At 41.8% G+C, this 20371-nt stretch overlaps 1 protein-coding gene across 5 annotated transcripts in view; it reads right to left on the bottom strand.

Moving 5' to 3' along the window:
* The window catches only part of CLGN (calmegin), a 55887-nt gene extending 38917 nt beyond the window's left edge, over positions 1-16970 (bottom strand). For 3 of the 5 annotated variants that reach the window (XM_060299739.1, XM_030845128.2, XM_060299742.1), the window contains exons 1-2: positions 5893-6001; positions 2924-3035 (exon numbers count right to left, since the gene is read on the bottom strand). The gene's annotated coding sequence lies outside the window, so the exon portion shown is untranslated. Of the gene's footprint in view, positions 1-2923; positions 3036-5892; positions 6005-16828 lie in introns of those variants that run through there. The other 2 variants (XM_060299741.1, XM_060299740.1) reach the window with 2 other exon arrangements.
* Between the last annotated feature and the right edge of the window lie 3401 nt (positions 16971-20371).

The raw sequence follows: 20371 nt of genomic DNA, 5'->3' as shown, positions 1-20371 counted from the left end.
ATAACAGCAGAAATAATAGTTGAAAATACAACTTTCTGGTGATTTAGGCAAAGACCTACAAAATGTTGCAAAGATTCTGGATCTGATCTTATAAAATTCAGAAACTACTGAAGGTCTGAGATTAGTGAAGTGATCGGAGCTGAAATCCAGGATATGGGGATAGTATTTGGTCATAGTAATTATAGAAAGAATGAACTAACTCTGCACTGGGTTTTAAAAACATAGCTACACACTAAAGTTAAAATGGACTAAATAGCATCATTTTCAAAATAATGGTTATATAAACATTATAATGATACATTTATTTATTTAGGATTTACACTACTTCTACATAGTTCCAAAAGAACTGCTTGAGGAAACTTGCAGCAGAAAACAGACAAAAATATAAGCCCACCGCGAGCCAGAATTCTTACTTCTGTATTCACAGTGCTAGCCAAAGAGTGCTCATACATGATAAACAGAGAAAGATACATATTCACAGAATGAATGAATGCATAAATGACAAGAAAAAAAGGTTATGGCTGGAGAGAAATAGATGTTACTAAGCAACAAACTAGAATGACTATTGTTGTAGCAGCACTGCAACGATAAATTTGGCAAAAGGGTTTCCAGGCAATTAGGGGAAGGCCAGAAATAAAATGAAGTTTTCACTGTCTATAAAAGTCTACAAGATCCTTGGAGGAAAAAATCCTTTTTTAGAATTTAACTCCTAGAAAAATTTATGGACTGAATCCTTATATAATAGATGTCTTTAACTATGGTTTTATGACAGAGAAATGGGTATGTCAATGCTTCCAACAATGGCCTTCTAAAGTTTTTTAGAACATTGTTAAAACTTAACATAGTTAAAGCTTTCCTATAGATAAGGAGATAATAATCTAGAAAGTTTGCAGTTTTATGTTCTAATTTAATATGGGGGAATTAAACATATTTTTCATTTTTACTCTACATCTATGAAGAAACATCTCATTGTGAGTTATTTCAGAATCTTGCTGTAGACATGCTGCATTTTAACAACTCAATTCATAATTTACTAGAAAAGACAGTAAACAAAAAAATTAGATGAAAAAATTCTGTGTTACCACATCAGCAAAATAAAACTGGACAAATTTTCACCAAAATTAAAGGGTATTCTTGGAATTATCTGGCTATGTAGGCCATGTAGCACATAGAAAGTTCACTTTGAAGGATCACAAATAAGGTGGAGAGGTAGGTAATAGTGGTATCTTAAAGAGGCAGCCTTCTTCCAAAGAAGCTGCAAGACTCCATTCGAAATGCAGGTACTTTCTCACAGAAGAAACGAGCATCCTTCACAATAAGCCGCACCAGGGATTTATTAATTTTGTGGTGGCTGATGTTTCCAGAAATTCAAGAGAGGTTAGCCAGGAGATAAATAATAAAATTCATCATTCACAAATTCATTTGACAAATACCTATGGTTGTCAATTATGTGCCAGGCGTGATGTTAGACACTGAATTTACAGTAATTAGTAAAACACACATGGCCCCTGATCGCAAAGAGCTTATAGTCTGGGATGGAAATCAGACATTAAACAAATAACCCAGGTATATCACGTAAACTGTAACAAGTGACAGACTAGTAAAGAAGTTGTAAGAGTTGGTAATTGGGGAACTGAAATTACAGGGTAGGGGAAGGGGCAGAGAAAGCCTCCTTGAGAAAGTTACATTCAAAGTGAGGTGCAAAGGATGCAAAGGACTGATTCCCCTAGGCCAAGAGCAAAGGAAGCTGCACTTGAGAAAGGAACTGAAAAGGGAGGAATGGAACAAGGAGAACAGGAAGTGCTGTTTCAAGTATTTACTGTGTTTCAGACATGTTATTTCCAATCCTTACAGCTACTCTGCGGTGAAGGTATTAGTACCCCATTATACATAAGGAAAGCAAGGCTCAGGGAGGTAAGTAACTTACTCAAGAATACAGAATGCTAATAAACAACAAAGGCAAGACTCAAAGTTAGGTCTATTCAAACTCTACATTCCTTTCATTAAGGCTCTAAGGTTAGAAGGTTTAACAATTTAACTCACTAAATGGCAGTGAGGTTCTAGGCCTATAAAATACAAGGTTAAATATTTTGTTAGTATGTTCCATCCTTTAGACATCCATTCCAGTTTCTGTGGGCTTTATATTTTAAAAGCCATATTTTGATGTGTATCCAAATTATATTTTATGCACATATATCTAGTTAGCTGGTTAAATGCGTTTAAAATCTTTCCAGCAAAGATTTTAAAGCAGCTTAAGGCTACATAAAAATATAAAAACTAACAACTTCATTGTATTACCTTATACTCCTATGAGACTTTAAAATTTTATAGTGTTCACAGAAATTTCAGAGTATTTAAGAAGATACTTGCATTTCTTAGTTACAAAACTCAAGGATAAACAGTAAGGCTTACTATCGACTATAATTATCACATGCTACATAATGTAAATGTTTCTAGGTATCACCTTTCCTTAACAAAAGCATCTAGAAAGAATGTATCCATGAACTGTTAGTACTTTTAACTTCCTATGGTAGCCACAACAATGACCCCCCAAAGATGTCCACACCCTATTCATCCTGTGAGCGTGACCTCACATAGCAAAGGGGGCTTTTTAGATGGAATTAAGGTTGTTAAATTAGCTGACCCTAAAATAGGGACAGTATTCTGTATTATGCAAGTGGGCCCAACATAATCACATGGGCCCTTAAAAGTGGAAGAGGAAGTCAGTGAAAGAGGGCAAAAGAGATTTGAAGAGTGAGAGGGACTCCGCCCACCATAGAGATCTTGAAGATGGAGGAAAGGGGGGCATGAGCCAAGGAATGTAGGTGGTCTCTAGAAACTGAAAACAACTCTCAGCTGACAGTCAACAAGGAAACAGGAACCTCAGTCCTACAACCAAAAGGAAGTAAATTCTCCAACCAACCTGAATGAGCAAGGAAGCGGAATCTCTCCAGAGCTTCTAGTAAGGAATGATGCCTTGCCCACACCTTGATGTTAGCTCGGTGAGACCTGTGTCAGACTTCTGACCTATAGAACTGTGAGAAAATAAATTTGTGCTGCATTTAGCTGCTAAGTTTGGTATGGCAACAATGAAAAACTAATACTTTTATCATTCTTGTACTTGATTCTAGCTTCTTTGAAACAGCTGGTAAATGCAATAGCATTTTTCAGTCCTATTGCCTACTGCTCTCTCTTGACCTTGCTACTGCCTCCTTGAAGCCCTCTCCTCCCGTGGCTTCTATGATACTATTCCTGATTCTTGAAGATCTCTTCATTTGCTCTGCCACCTTCACGGGCTCTTTCTCTAATCTCCTGTAAATGTTGCTGTTCGTTAGGGTTCTGTCCCCAGATTTTCTCCTTACATTTCATATACTCTTGACTTCTACCTATAAAAGCTAGCTAAAAACTCCCAAATGTTATCTCCACAGCACAGAGGCCACTCTTTAGTTTCAAATCACTATCCATCTTCAAGGATGTACCAAAGCCTCCATTAATTTGAGGCTGGTCTTTCCTCCCAAACCTGTTCTCTATCTCCTCAATTCCCTTCTCCCATTAACTTCACCTCCAGTCAACCAAATTAGCCAAGTTGCTTTGCCACTATCTTAAGACTATTCTTTCTCATTGATATCCTGTATCATTGGTAACTAAGTGCATTTGGATATTTCTTGAATGTATCTTTCTACATCCATGCCACAGCCTTAATTTGGGAATCCATGGTTTCTAAAAAGGATCAGTAAACTTTGACTTTGCTTCTTCACTTCCAGCCTTCCCAATCAATCAATCTATCTGCCACCTTCTCTCCAGCATGAACTTTCTAAAAAAGAACAAGTCTTAATTTATTACCTATTTATAAAAATGTTCAATAGTTGTCTGTAGTTCTCAGTATAAATTCTGCCCTTTTAAGACTCATTTCTTACTCTTAACACTCACCTATTAACACATTCATGCTTTCTATATACTATTTCTTATAACTGAAATGCCTTTCTGCTATTCGGTTTTAATGGCTGACTGAGGACTCACCAACACCACTATGGCTCAAAAGTAGTGTTTGAAAAATCACTATTTAAAGTTTTAGTTGTCATGCAGCTTCAGGAGCTCAACTACAAAATAATATAATAGAAAGTACACTGAGCTTGGCACCATGGCACCAAGTGTACTGTTCTGTTATTAAAAAGGGAAGGGCTTCAAACTGTTCTAAACCTTTTTTTTCATTTGTCAAGTTTAAGGGTTAACCTGGATGATCTAAAGTTCCATTGTAGCTTTGTAGTTAAGAGCACTAAAACTTATTAGGTACTGAAAACAAGCAATAAGGTCAATTTATAGCACTGTTCAGCTTCTACGGATCCATTAACATGCATCATTCACACACAATAATTAACTTTATTAACTAGATAAAGGCTATCTTCAGAAGGATTTAGAGATAAGGTCTAAACGTGACTGGAAGATCAAACCAATTAGATATAAAGACAAAACTGAAAAGAAGTCAAACAACTACCAAAAGGAGGGCTACCAAGAGTGATTAAAAGACCTAGAGTGACGTAAAAATTTTAAAGCCAGCAAATTCAGAAGGCTAGATCAGGGTTTTGATGGCTTTTATGCATCAAAAAGCTTCAGTATAAAATAACTCTCTTCTAATTAGAGAGGTCTTCCCATGGCCATTCGATTTACTTTCTCCCTTCTGAGCTTTGTTGCCATTTGCTTTTTTTTTTTTTAATTCTACAGTGATTTTTTAAAACATTTTTATTGGAGTATAATTGCTTTACAATGGTGTTAGTTTCTGCTTTATAACAAAGTGAATCAGTTATACATATACATATACCCTCATATCTCTTCCCTCTTGCGTCTCCCTCCCTCCCACCCTCCCTATCCCACCTCTCCAGGCGGTCACAAAGCACCGAGCTGATCTCCCTGTGCTATGCGGCTGCTTCCCACGAGCTATCTGTTTTCCATTTGGTAGTGTATATATGTCCATGCCACTTCGTCCCAGCTTATCCTTCCCCCTCCCTGTGTCCTCAGGTCCATTCTCTAGTAGGTCTGCATCTTTACTCCCATCTTGCCCCTAGGTTCTTCATGACCATTTTTTTTTTTTTTTTTAGATTCCATTCTCTTTGTCTCTCAGGCAGATGCTATAAATAAAATCAGCTCAAGTATCTGATATCGTAAACAGGCTTTCGGCGATAATGAGTCTCGAGTCCTCAGGGCTTCGTGGGATTCAACACAACCCTCTAGGGCCCTCCCTATCCGCGCGCACCGGGCTCCAGGCATCGCCCCGAGGGAGCGGCCGCGAGTCACAGGACACACCTCTGTGAGGGTTAGGTCCCTTCGCCTTTACAGAGGCGGGGAGGGCGTAAGCTGAGCCTATTTTGGTTTGGTTCGCGTTTTTGTGAGAAGTAGCCGGCGGAGTGAGCGGCGCCGAGAGGCTACCGGGCCCCTTCTCCATCCCTCGGGAGCGCGCAGCGGGGATCGAGCGTGGAACGGGGCTGAAATGGCAACAGCTGGAATAACGGACTCGGCTCCCTGGGGCCCCTTAACCGACGAGGACAGGCCAGGCTGAGGGGGACACCTGGCCTTCCCCGCGCCAGCACCCCCCTCCGGACACAGCAGTTCCGGAGGACCCAACGGACGCGGAGGTGGCCTCAACGCCCGCCGACCGGGCCGGCCTTCCCACTCCCGAGGCCAGGAGAGCCCGCCCAAAAACCTCGCTGGCTGCATCCCCATCCCCGAACTCAACACCCACCCCCTCACTGGCCCCTACCGGTTCCTTCTGGCGGCTCGCCAAAGAAAGGGGTGCGGCCCAGGAACCCCCGCTCTGAGGGAAGAAGCCAGGACTCGGACTCCTCACCCCAGCCCGTTGGCAAAGGGACGCGGGAAAGTGGCTTAGTGCCCACGCACCTGCCTTGCGGGCCCGTTTTCGGCAGTGGCAGCTCAGATGTCCGAGTCGCTGCCACTTGGTCCCCGCGTCTCCCTAGAGCAATCCCGCCGGCGGCCGCCCAGCAGCGACTGGTAACTGCGCATGCGCGTGCGGCCGTGGGCGGGGAAAAGCCGGCGGCCCGAGGCGAGTGCCGCGCGCACCTGCACCGAGGGGCTTCAACGGCCGCAGAGCGGCGCCGCTGGGCGAGGCAGGCGCAGTCGGGCGCACCCTCCCGACCACTCGCCGCGCCGCCGCAGCCGGCCAATCGTTCCGTGGATCCGACTCCGGAGCTGGCCTGGAATTCCACCTTATCCTTATCGTTATCCGTCCGAAGACTTTTCCCTCCCGCAGAGCGCCTGCCCTCTGCAAACTGTGAGGTTCTGCTTTCTAATGCACATAACTAGGTCCTGAATTTTGACTAAATCACATTTGAGCAGCGTCCAGTTAGTACCCCAGGCCTTTCATAGAGTTGTAGATGTTCTGATGAGACGTCATTGTGGTGGGCAGGGAGGCTTACTATTTCGTGACAGTGTATGATATAGATATGTTAAATGTTAACGTAATAAATGTACTACATGGTTTCTTTTAAATGCAGTCTCACCAAAACAACAAAATTTTGCTTAATGGAGAAATATTTTGCACTGTTTCCGTTTTTAAATTTAAATTTAAATTACTTAAAATATTCAGTTCCTCAGTTGCGCTAACTACATTTCAAGTGCTTGACAGCCACCTGGCTAAAGGCTACCATATTGGACAGCATGGGTCTACAGCACCAGCTATGATCTTATTAGAAACGCAGGGTCCCAGGACTCACCCCAGACCTACTGAGTCAGAATCTGTACTTTAATAAGATTCACAGGTGATTGGTGTGCATGTTAAAATTTGAGAAGCACCATCATAGACCCTTTTAATTGTTTTATCTTTCTCAGCATTGACTTTACTATAGTTCAAGTCTTTATTGCCTCTAGATGCACTGTTATAATTGTCTCTTAAATAGTCCCTCACCTCCAATCTATGTTTAATCTTCTGGAAACACTGCTCAAAGACTTTAAATGATTCCCGGGATGCTCAGCGAATAAAGTCTAAACGCTTGCCTTAATATAGGAGATCCGATACAATATGGCCACGACCTGACTTTTCCACCTTATTTCATTCACTAAACACCTCTGGTAATGATAAGCAAGCTGAGATAGTCATACTTTCTTACATTTAATACTTACCATGTGTCACTCACTGTGCTGTGTGATAGGTAAACAAACACAGATAAAGCCAGATTCCTGCTCTAAATAACTGACAATCAGGATGCAAGGTATAAGGGAAAGGAGCATATATTTAAACAACTAGGGGTTTCCCTGGTGGCGCAGTGGTTAAGAATCCGCCTGCCCTTGCAGGGGACATGGGTTCCAGCCCTGGTCTGGGAAGATCCCACATGCTGCCGAGCAACTAAGCCCATGCGCCACAGCTATTGAGCCTGTGCTCTAGAGCCCGCGTGCCACAACTACTGAGCCCACACGCCCAGAGCCCATGCTCCACAACAGGAGAAGCCACCGCAATGAGAAGACTGTGCACCCCAACGAAGAGCAGCCCCCACTCGCCACATCTAGAGAAAGCCCGTGTACAGCAACGAAGGCCCAACGCTGCCAAAAATAAATAAATAAATTTATGTTAAAAAATCAGTTAAAAAAACAACTAATTATAAAATAATTGTTAAAATGGAATTATCCTTAAGTGCCACAGGCAAAGGGAGGCAGGAATGATTTTTTTTTTGAATGATTAATTCTTAAGGAAGATTGAAGTGTCGGGGAGGGAAGTGGGAAAGGTTTCAGAGAAGAGGGAATATTTGAAAACTTGAAGAAGGTATAGAATTTTGCATACAGCAGAGGGCAGGGAAGGGTATTCCTGACTAAGAAAACTACAACATAAATGCATAAGTATAAACTAGTATGGCGTAGTGAGGGGAAAGCAAGTGATTCACTCAGGGGTAGAAAGAAGGGGAAAAAGCATTGCGTTTAAGTACTGGCCCACTTTAAACTTATTATTCACTTATTTTTATACCCAGTGTGGTTCCAAAGAAAGAATATTTGAAGCAGTTGGTAGGAGATGAAGCTAAAAAGGTAAGTACATTTCAGATTATACCCCTCCACGTATGCTTTGCAATAATCAAATTACACTATGTACCATGCCCTTTAAACTCCCTATGAGTGGTTCCTTTACTCCTTAGTTTTATGGTGAAATATTTCAACATTACAAAGACTATTGATGACCTAAAACAAATAGACTGTCAGTTATTTCTCCACAAAAAAAAAAAAAAAAAAAAAAAAGTTTATTTGGTATCAGCAGAGAACTGTAATTCGGAGCCCATAACCATGGCAAGTGACTGCAAGTCACTACACAGCAAAGGAAGGAGCTCTCTTTTACAGAGGGGAAAAGGAAGTTGGGAGGGCTAAACAAAGAGTCCATGACTTTTCATTGGCTGAGTCCTTGACATTAAAGAAGAGGAGTCTTTCTTTTTCCTGTTGGGCTCTGCCAGCATCTCAGGGCATGAGAGCTCCCCCTTCTGGTCACTTCTGTTTGATTGAGGTTTCTGTTTATTAATTTTTTTTTAAGTATGTAAAAGTTTGAAAAACAATAATAAATCGAACATCCATGAACCCACTACTACCTTAGCCTTAGATATGCTGTTTCCTTCCAAGATCAAATTCCCCTTCCTCCCGTTTTGAGTTTTGTATTAATTGTTGCGTTTCTTTAAGGTTTTTACCACTTTTGCAAGCTGATGCACATTTGGTGTTTAGACATTAACAAATAATATATGTATTTTCCTGTACTTGCTTCTTTTGCTCAATTTATGTTTTGAAATTCATCCATATCAGTAAGTCAAGCTCTAGTTCATTCATTATTATTACTGTAAAATGTCCCACTCTTCTGAATATACAACAACATTTTTAACTCTTCTACTGTTGAAAAATTGTTTTTAAATGCTATCAAGAATATATTCTGGTACATGTTCCCTAGTAAACATGTTCAAAAGTTTCCCTAGGATATAGATGGTGGTAGGGATGTTATTTTAAATATTTAACAAGCTATAAGGCATGGGTATTCGTCAGTGAGAAGAGAAGCTGGCCATAAGCCATTGATAAGGCTGCACACCAATTTCAGCCCTGACTAGTAGGAAAGTTGCTAGGACATAGGAAAGGCATAGGTTTCATCATGAAAGTGATTGAATGTATACTTCACATCCCCCCAAAGGGAAGTGTGTGTTCATTCCTACAGCTCCACATCCTCACCAAATGTCTGATTTCATAAGTTAAAATATCTGAATGGTATGAAATGGTATCTTGTGTTTTTAACTTGCATTTCCTTGATTGCTCATGAAGTGTTTCTACGCTTGTTCAACACATGCTGTGCTTGGCCTTAGAGTCTACTTGGCTGATATTTATATAGCTATACCAACTTTCTTTTGGTTTGGGTTGCTGGTATATTTTTCCATCCTTTTCCTTCCAACATTTCTATGTCTTTAAAAAATTTTAAGTGTGTCTCTTGTAAACATCATCCAACAGGGTTTTGTTTTTATATCCAGTCAGGAAATAATTTAATTTCTTTTTTGGAGCATTTACTATAATTAGTGATATCATTATGCATTATTTGACTATTATTTTAGTAGTTAGACTAGAGATTTCAACATGAATCCTTGACTTATTACAGCTTAATACAAATTCTTACAACCTCACTTCTCAATGGTGCTACAAGTTGAGTACACTTAACTCCATTTATCCCCTCTCCTACCTTATCTTGTAATTGTTGTCATGCATTTTGTTCTACATATTTTATTTTTTATAAATTTATTCATTTGTTTATTTATTTTTGGCTGTGTTGGGTCTTCGTTTCTGTGCGAGGGCTTTCTCTAGCTGCGGCGAGCGGGAGCCACTCTTCATCGCGGTGCACAGGGCCTCTCGCTATCGTGGCCTCTCTTGTTGCGGAGCACAGGCTCCAGATGCGCAGGCTCAGTAATTGTGGCTCACGGGTCTAGTTCCTCTGCGGCATGTGGGATCCTCCCAGACCAGGGCTCGAACCCGTGTGCCCTGCATTGGCAGGCAGATTCTCAACCACTGCGCCACCAGGGAAGCCCCTGTTCTACATATTTTAAATTCCACAAGACATTTCAATTATTGTCTTGAACAGCCCACACTTGGATCCTGGACACTGCTGACTTAGAGGCTCCACGCTCTTTTGCAGGCATACTCCCACAAGGCTTTCTATGAATATATGCACACATATACTCTCTCACTCGGTTGGGGATAAGGGTGCCTTCCTTCCAACAAGATTAGAAAGAGAGACCCCAAGAAATTCACTCATAAAATCTGGGTGCTCCACATTGATCCCTCTCTCTGCTACATCAATGGCTGGGGAGCATCTCTACCTGAAAATTGCTGAAGTGCTGGACCAACAAAATGTCTGTAAAAGATTACACATCTTTTTTTGGAAATAAATTACACATCTTTTTGTAAATAGCTTGACAATTTTAAATTTCATATTTGGAAAGGGAATAGTTAAGTTGAAGTTAATGGAAGTATCAAAAGTACCAAATAATGTTGGCTCAGTCATTTTTTTATATACTCTCATAGGTTATTATTTTGTAAGATGATGCATTTAATGTAGACTTTTATGAACTTACAATTAAAATAACTTATGCAGCTAAAAAAAATATATCATGGCAGATGAAAAGGGGCAGGAGAGAGGGAGGGAAATCGCTAAGCAAAGAGGGAACATCTGTGAAGTAGCCCGAAGGCACACAGCTAGAAGTGGCAAAGGTACCTGAGTCTGCTGTGGCTAGAGTGAACACTGAAGGTCACCTGAAGAGGGTCACCTGCAAGGCAAGAGAATCCTAGCGACAAGAGGCTGTGTTGAGGGCAGAGGCGGGGTGGGGGAGAGGCTCAGGTAGCAGGGAATGGAAGTAGGGAGATCCCAATAGACCCTCAGAAGCAGCCATGAAAGACCCAGCCTTGGATGTCTGCCACACAGAAGCATCTTCCAGAGAAACTGAAACCATCATGCTGCCATCACACAAGGAAACCTCTGCCTCTCCAACTCCTTCTCATCCCAGTACCATAGGGGTATAGACCAAGGACCAAGGAGGGGTGCAGCAGATTTTCCAAAGATGACTTTAACAGCATCTCCCATAGCAAATGCTCTTCTACAACACGACCCTGCTATTCCCTCGTCTGGAGGGAAAGTCAATTTCTCCACTCCCCGGTGTCTGGGTGAGCCCTGTGACTGCTGTGACCAGTAGGCTACAGCAGAAGTAATGCAGTAGCAGTTTGGGCTGGAGTCTTAAGTGGCCTGGCAGCTTCCACTTTCTGCCTTTCGAAAGGTAGTTGCCTTGTAAAAAAAGCACACCTTTGCTAAGATGACCATGCTGTGAGAAGCCCAAACCACCTGGAGAGGCCTCAGAGGATGAGCCGCCGCGTGGGAGATAAGAGAGATGCCCGGGTAAGGGGGACCTCTTGGGAGCTCCTCCAGCCCCGAGCACCCCAGCTGACACCACACAGATCACAAACTGCCCAGCAGAGCCCTTTCTGAATTTGATTACTAATGTGAGAGTTAAACAAAGTGATTTTTTAAGCCACTAAGGTTGAGGAAGTTTTACACCAAACAAGGGGAAAAATGTCTGAAAACAGACCATTTTCTTCTCCTGCCTTTGCATTCCTAGAACCACAAGTCTAGTCTGTCCCTGTCCAGTAGGGAAATGACGAGAAAGCTTTTAATTAACTATGAGATTAAATTTTTTTAGAAGAACAGAATAGGTATTTAAAAACTGGAATAAGACTTGGTGAATAACCAAAAGTGACCAAAAGATACTTACTTAGAGTAAGTCTTCAATATTTCTATGAACGTCTACAGTTATCAGAAAAGGGTTCCGATAGGACACGTATGGGCAATAATTGGAAAAATAAAAAGTTGTTCATATTTACAGCCCAGCAAGTTGAACTGCTTCAATAAATCAGTTACACATATGTATAAAAAGGTATTCGTCTTTAAAACTTTTTTGAAAAAGGAATTGATCGTTTCTATATTCTCAACTGAATTGAGTACTGTATGCTTCCTACCATTTCAGTTTTCTTACTTTTGTATTCCCACTGTACAAATTCAATTTTTAAAAATGTTATACATACAAAAGAAAAACACGTAGTACGTAGGCAAGCTCTGCAGCATAATGTGAAATGCATACAATGGAGAAATGGAGTTGCCACGTACTGGAATGGTGAAGAGGAGAGGGGCAGGTTAGGGGGTGAGGAATCAATATTTCTGTTAAGAGTAATATTGACATCCCAGTGAAAGAGTTGAATAGGCGGTTGAATATATCACTCTGGGTCAGAACTAGAGAGATAAATTTGAGAGGGGTCAGAATTTAGTATTTAAAGCCATGTGATTGGATGGGATCACGTTGGGAGTGGGTGTAGACAGTGAAAAGTTCCAAGGAGTGAGCCCTGGGGAATTCCAATATTTCAAACTCAAGAAAAAACTAGGAGGGCTTCCCTGGTGGCGCAGTGGTTGAGAGTCCGCCTGCCGATGCAGGGGACACGGGTTCGCGCCCCAGTCCGGGAAGATCCCACATGCCGCAGAGCGGCTGGGCCCGTGAGCCATGGCCGCTGAGCCTGCGCGTCCGGAGCCTGTGCTCTGCAACGGGAGAGGTCACGGCAGTGAGAGGCCCGCGTACCGCAAAAAAAAAAAAAAAAAGAAAAAACTAGGAAACCAAGAGAGCTAAGCTAAGAACATGTTTCAAGAAGGAGAGTGTAACAGTGACAAAAAAAGGCAGATAGATAAAGCTCTTCAGCATAGTAATAAAACCCATCGCACCCATAATCCTTAAAGTCATCATTCACACATTATTGGTGAAAGCAGCAGCCACTTGATCTCCAGGGCCTTGATTCCAGAAGGTACTTCATCCCAGTCAACAACAGGTGATAACTGAGAGAACTTCTGCCAATGCCTATCAGCTGGAGACTTCCACTATCCCCCCCCCCCCGCCCCCGCAGAAGGTATCCCACTGGCAGTGTGGTAGGTTATCACTGTGTTTAACCCCAAGTAGGGCAAATAAGCAATTCCAGATTCTCTTCCCCGAGAATGTTTCCTGGGTGATGCAGCCACCCCAGGGGCTCCTAGCCATCTGCTAGCTACCTCCCACACCTGCCACCACTGACAATACCGGACCTGCTGCTGCTGCCTGAACACCTGACACTCCGGTGAGGGCTAGTAGTTTGGTGGAAGAACCACCGAAAGCAGCATAACACTACCTTTTTGCACCCTCTAATCTGGCACAATTGCCTCCCACTGGCAAAACGTAATGAGAGCACAGCCGGCCAGGGCATCTGGGACAAGTAACAGATTTCTGGTTTTGATCGTGACAAAGAGAATTTAGAAGGGCATATAAAGACTGTCAGCAGCATTTTGGAAAGTCCAGGAACAAGGCAAACTAAGCAGCGTATTATAAGGGACATATATAAATAGATAAAAACTGTATTCTAATAAGCACATAATTCAGGAATTGATGTTTTTATCAATTTATGCAAAGGCATTGAGTAACGTTCTCGTTTTTCTTTCCTTCAGATAAGTACTCAGAAGTGGAATTACTGCGTCACATGGTAGTTCTGTTCTCAATATTTTGAAGACCCTCCATACCGTTTTCCATAGTGGCTGCACCAACTTACATTCCCACCAATAGTGCACAAGAGTTGCCTTTTCTCCACACCCTCACCAACACTTGTTTAGATGGCTTCCTATCTTACTCAGAATGAAAGTCATAACACTTACTATGGTCTCCATGATCTCATCCTCCTACAACTCCCTTCCTGTTCGTGTTGTCCTCCTGGCTTTTTCTCAAACATATCAAGATGATCCCACCACAGGGCCTTTGCACTTGCTTTTCTTGTTGCCTGGAAAACTCTTCCTGCAGCTATCCATATAGAATGCTTCCTCACTTCATTCAGGAATCTACTCGAATATGCCTTTCTCAGAGAATCCTTCTCTCACAACCCTATCTAAAATAACACTTTCTCTCTCCTGCCCCTGCCAACACCTGACATCATACAGCAATTACATCACTCATGGTGGTTGTTCATTTCCCCTAACCAGAATGTAAGCCCCATGAAAGCAAGGGTTTAAAAAAAATTTATTTGTGTAGTTCCTACAACATGAATAGGTAATTTTTAAATTCATTCACTCAACAAATATTTAGCATACGTATTATATGTCAGACATTTTTCAAGATTCTGAGGACACAGTAGTGAATCAAACAGGCAAAAACAGGGAAAAAATTCCTCACCTCATGAAGCTTACATATTTGTTGAACAAATTATTAATACTACTGAGCTTACAAAAAGAAATTAAAAGATTAAAAATTATTTATCTACACATAAAAATTAATTTTAAAGTAGGGAAAGAATAAAGCACTAGGTGGTGGCTATCTTTCTAATAAACATTCCCAAATTTTCATTGATAAGAATTATAACTAAAGATCAAATTTTTTAAACATTGGGATTATTTTGGTGTTTTATAAAAATCACTACTTCATAAGTCAGAAAGAGAAAAACAAATATCATAGGCTAATACATGTATATGGAATCTAAAAAGAAAAATGGTTCTGAAGAACGTAGGGGCAGGACGGGAATAAAGATGCAGACGTAGAGAATGGACGTGAGGACACGGGAAGGGGGAAGGGTAAGCTGGGATGAAGTGAAAGTGGCATGGACATATATACACTACCAAATGAAAAATAGATAGCTAGTGGGAAGCAGCCGCATAGCACAGGGAGATCAGCTCGGTGCTTTGTGACCACCTAGAGGGGTGCGATAGGGCGGGTGGGAGGGAGGGAGACGCAAGAGGGAAGAGATATGGGGATATATGTATATGTATAGCTGATTCACTTTGTTATACAGCAGAAACTAACACACCATTTTAAAGCAATTATACTCCAATAAAGATGTTAAAAAATTTTAAAAAATCACTACTTTAGAAACTAAATGAAATTTGTGTTTTGTTGATGTAAGAACATCTCATTACAGTACTAGACTTGATTTCCTAATTATTTTAGAACTAGTTTCCATAGAAACACATAAATAGAAAATGAAAAACCTGTTTTATCTGCTCTTTTAAGAGTAGTGTATTCTAAGGAACAATATCTCATTTTCTGAACTTGAACATACAAATGATGGGAATATAAACACTGGGAAGAACCAAACTTCTTTATCCTGGTCATAACTGAAAAACACATCAAAATGACTGTATGTATCGCAAAGTCTACCGTTTCATTATAAGAATACAAACTATTAAAATGCCTTCTGAGGTTACCAATCTAAATTGCCTTCCAAAATTACTGTAAGAAGAAGTTACCGTTTTGCTTTCTAATTACGAGTAACGGTTTATTTTTTGTTATAAGAGTGCACGTTGTTAATTGTTCTAAAATAAATAAAAACACATTTGGATAATATTCTTTATAGAAAATGACGAATAAAAGTGTATAAATGATTGAAGATTAGTCGTATAAATCAGATAAATTAATATACATTTCTGATCTTTCAAACAAATGGGGTAAAATGTTGATATTGTGTGTACATGACAAAATTTACTAGTAAGGGACTAAAACAATTTTAACATTAATGAGAGGGATGACATAAACATTAGAGGATTAAAGCCACTTCTAAACTTGACAGTCCATTGTACTACCAAGATTACTCTGTGCACCCTGAGTCATACATAAATATGTTTAATAAGAAGAATGAAAATTTAACCGAAAGCAACCGAAGAATAATCTTGGAAGGCTGAGTTAATATATTTGCAGGGCTCCTACGTCTTAAATTCAAAATTCAACCATATGAACGCTAAAATGTTCACTACGGACTAGAGTTGAAAGAGAAAATACAGGAAACCTAGTTAACTTTGAATTTCAGATAAACAATAATGTTTTAAGTATAAATATATCCCATGCGGTTTTTATACTTCAAACTTATGCACTGTTCATCTGAAATTCAAATTTAACTGGTCAACCTCTATTTTTTTTTTTTTTTTTTTTTTTTGCGGTACGCGGGCCTCTCACTGTTGTGGCCTCTCCCGTTGCGGAGCACAGGCTCCGGATGCGCAGGCTCAGCGGCCTTGGCTCACGGGCCCAGCCGCTCCGCGGCATGTGGGATCTTCCCGGACCGGGGCACGAACCCGTGTCCCCTGCATCGGCAGGCGGACTCTCAACCACTGCGCCACCAGGGAAACCCTCAACCTCTATTTTTATTTGCTAAATTGGCAACCCTACAGACAGCAATAAACTAAAAACCTTGGTGCGTTTCAAAGTGGTAACGCACACGGTCCATTTGAGAAAGTTCAGGTGCTAAACCAGCGCTCTAAATTGTTGATCACGTCTCCGTCATCTCATCCCTTTTCAGCTTCGCAAAACAAATACTTTAGGGAGCCTTCCAGTGTGGCTCAAAACTATAACGTAGGACACGAAAGAGGAGAGATTTGCTGGCTGTGTAAGAGGAGTTCCTTAAGTCAGACCTTCACATTTCCCTGAAAACGCTGGGGAAGAAAACGACGAAGTGTGGGGAAAGGTGGGCACAGAAGGGGCCCCTGAACCTCTGAGAGAAAAGGAGCCCGCAGACGCAAGAGAGGACCGGGCAGCCGCGCACACCAACCGTTGGTTGGCGCGCGCGCCCGGCAGGGGTCACGGCCACCCGGTGGACCAGGGACGCCCGTTACAGTTTAACCGCCGGCGGACAAGGGCGTGGTGTGGGGGGGGGGGGGGAGGGTGCCCTACATCTGAAAGCTCCTAGTACGTCTCTCCCCTTCTCTCCGACCCGGCCTCCCCAGTCATCCCGGAGCCCCGAAGCCCGGGAGGCGAGAAGGAAGCGAGAGAAGCCAGCCGCCGCTTACTCTTGTGAGTCATGCTGGAGATGCAGAAGCAGGAGAAACTGAAGAGCAAGACGGCGACGAGCGCGGTCAGCAAGTTCACATGCCTGGTCCTCATGGAGCTGACTCGACGGGCTGCAACCGACAGCGCGACGCGAAGAGCAGAGCGGCAGCGCTCACGCTGCCTGCCGAGGATGGACACACACAGCGCCTGCGCCCCGCTCCCCGGCGTCGCGGGGTGGCGGACCTCCTCCCTCCCCCCTCCCTGCCCTTTCCCTCTGGCAACCCTGCACACCAGCCCTATGGGAGCTCGCTTCACCGAACTGCACCCTTTACCTCCTACCCTACGGCTCGGCACTTCCGAGTCCTGAACCGCTTGCCAGGGCTGCTGGTTATTAAAAGAGAGAAACTATGGGAAAGCTCCCCACTGCCAGGCTCGAGGTGAGTGCTCAATAACTTTATTGTCCTGTAGTAGGAAGTGACATTTGTGCCAGACTCTGGGCTAAACAGTTTGCATATACGATCTTGTTAAGTCCTCACAACATCTCAGTCTTTTTTTAAAGGTGTGAGATGAAGATACCAATAACATCTACTTAATATGCTATGATTATCTTCATTTTATACTTAAAAAAAATGGGCCTTCCCTGGTGGCACAGTGGTTGAGAGTCCGCCTGCCGATGCAGGGGACATGGTTTCGTGCCCCGGTTCGGGAAGATCCCACATGCCGCGGAGTGGCACGCCCGTGAGCCATGGTAGCTGAGCCTGCGCGTCCGCAGCCTGTGCTCCGCAACGGGAGAGACCACAACAGTGAGAGGCCCATGTACTGCAAAATAATAATAATAAAGTTTGTGTTTCCTTATTAATTTTCTGTTTGGATCATCTGTCCATTGGTGTAAGTGAGGTGTTAAAGTCCCCCACTATTATTGTGTTACTGTCGATTTCCTCTTTTACAGCTGTTAGCAGTTGCCTTATGTGTTGAGGTGCTCCTATGTTGGATGCATATGTTTATAATTGTTATATCTTCTTGGATTGATCTCTTGATCATTATGTAATGTCCTTCCTTGTCTCTTGCAGCATTCTTTATTTTAAAGTCCATTTTATCTGATATGAGCATTGCTACTCCAGCTTTCTTTTGATTTCCATTTGCCCGGAATATCTTTTTCCATCCCCTCACTTTCAGTCTGTATGTGTCCCTAGGCCTGAAGTGGGTCTCTACATTGTAGACAGCATATATATGGGTCTTGTTTCTTTGTCTATTCAGCCAGTCTGTGTCTTTTGGTTGGGGCATTTAATCCATTTACATTCAAGGTTATTATTGATACGTATGTTCCTATTACCATTTTCTTAATTGTTTTGGGTTTGTTTTGTGGGTCTTTTTCTTCTCTTCTGTTTCCCACTTAGAGAAGTTTCTTTAGCATTTGTTGTAAAGCTGGTTTGGTGGTGCTGAATTCCCTTAGCTTTCGCTTGTCTGAAAAGCTTTTGACTTCTCCATCGAATGAGATCCTTGCTGGGAAGAGTAATCTTGGTTGTAGGTTTATCTGTTTCATCACTTTAAGTAAGTATATCCTGCCACTCCCTTCTGGCCTGCAGAGTTTCCACTGCAAAATCAGCCGATAACCTTATGGGTATTCCTTTGTATGTTATTTTTTGTTTTTCCCTTCCTGATTTTAATATTTTTTCTTTAAATTTAATTTTGTTAGTTTGATTAATATGTGTCTTGGTGTGTTTTTCCTAGGGTTTATCCTGTATGGGACTCTGTGCTTCCTGGACTTGGGTGACTATTTCCTTTCCCATTTTAGGCAAGTTTTCAACTATAATCTCTTCAAATATTTTCTCAGACCCTTTCTTTTTCTCTTCTTCTTCTGGGACCCCTATAATTCGAATGTTGGTGCGTTTAGTGTTGTCCCAGTGGTCTCTGAGATTGTCTTCAATTCTTTTCACTTTATTCTGCTCCTCTGTAGTTATTTCCACCATTTTGTCTTCCAGCTCACTTATTTGTTCTTCTGCCTCAGTTATTCTGCTATTGATTCCTTCTAGTGTACTTTTTATTTCATTTATTGTGTTGTTCATCTGTTTATTCTTTTGTTCTTCTAGATCTTTGTTAAACATTTCTTGTATTTTCTCAATCCATGCCTCCACTTTATTTCCGAGATTCTAGATCATCTTTACTATCGTTACTCTGAATTCTTTTTCAGGTAGATTGCCTATTTCCTCTTCATTTATTTGGTCTTATAGGTTTTAACCTTGCTCCTTCACCTGTGACATATTTTTTGCCGTCTCATTTTTTTTTTTTTTAATGAGTGGGATTGTGTTCCTGTCTTACCAGTTGTTTGGCTTGAGGCTTCCAACACTGGGGTTTGTAGGCTATTGGGTAGAGCTGGGTTTTGGTGCTGAGATGAGGAACTCCGTGAGACCTCACTCTGATGAATATTCCCTGGGGTCTGAGGTTCTCTGTTAATCCAGTGGTTTGGACTCAGAGCTCGCACTGCAGGAGCTTCGGCCTGACCCTGGGCTCACGAACCAAGGTCCCGCAAGCCGCCAGTTCACTTTGGGGTTCCTCCCCTCTTCTTGGGCTTCAGAGTCTCCCACCAGCGGCCATCAGGCGCCCTAGTTGTGGGGAGATGCTAACTCCGTGTCTTTCCACACAGCCATCTTGACTCCGCCTCTCATCAGGAACTTTTTGAGTCCCAAAATCCCAGTGGTCGCCACGAGGTGGCAGTATTATATTTCATTCAAAGCCTCCAATTTGCACGTATTGTGGTGTCAGAAACATTTAAAATTATGTATGAATGTGTGAGAATCGTAGGGTCTCAGCAGAATCCTTGGGCCACTACCCATTAAATATTTTTCATAGCTTGCCAAATATTCCTGTAAGGTGTTGTGTCTCCTTTTTATTGACAGAGTCCTGGAGGGGCAGTAACTTATTGTTTACCATTTATAAAATACCTCTGGTGGCCCAAAGTTATTTTTAGAAATTTCACTGATTTCACTAAGCTCTAAATCTTTTTAATTTAATCTACCATCTTTATTTTCCAAGCATTGTTTTGCTTACCAATGTGTATGTGTCCTATTTTTTTATTAATTTTTTTTGGAGTATAATTGCTTTACAATGTTGTGTTAGTTTGTGCTGTACAGCAAAGTGAATCAGTTATACGTATACAGATATCCCTTCATGTATACACTTCTATGTATAAAATAGGTAACTAATGAGAACCTACTGTATAGCACAGGGAACTCTACTCAATGCTCTGTGGTGACCTAAATGGAAAGGAAATCTGAAAAATAAGCTTTAAATCTTAACTAGATTGATTCAGCTAGTCATACATGCCATGACAGCTCTCAAATCTCCTGAGTTTCTCCTTCCAAGGTGGGGAATGATCATGATGTAATCAGTATAATGAATTAATTTTGATGGTGATCATATCTAAGTCCACTCTCACCAAATTGTAGCAGTGAGCTGGAGAGGTCAGATGTCCTTGAAGAAGGACCATAAATATATTACACATTCCTTCTCATGCACAAGCAAACCGATCTCATTCTGAGAGTGAGATCAAGAAGATAGCATAG

Source organism: Globicephala melas, chromosome 5, assembly GCF_963455315.2.
Source record: "Globicephala melas chromosome 5, mGloMel1.2, whole genome shotgun sequence".
In the NCBI taxonomy this organism is placed as follows: Eukaryota; Metazoa; Chordata; class Mammalia; order Artiodactyla; family Delphinidae; genus Globicephala; species Globicephala melas.
The sequence above is the reverse complement of the archived record's forward strand: the minus strand, read 5'-3'. Positions and strand labels throughout refer to the sequence as shown.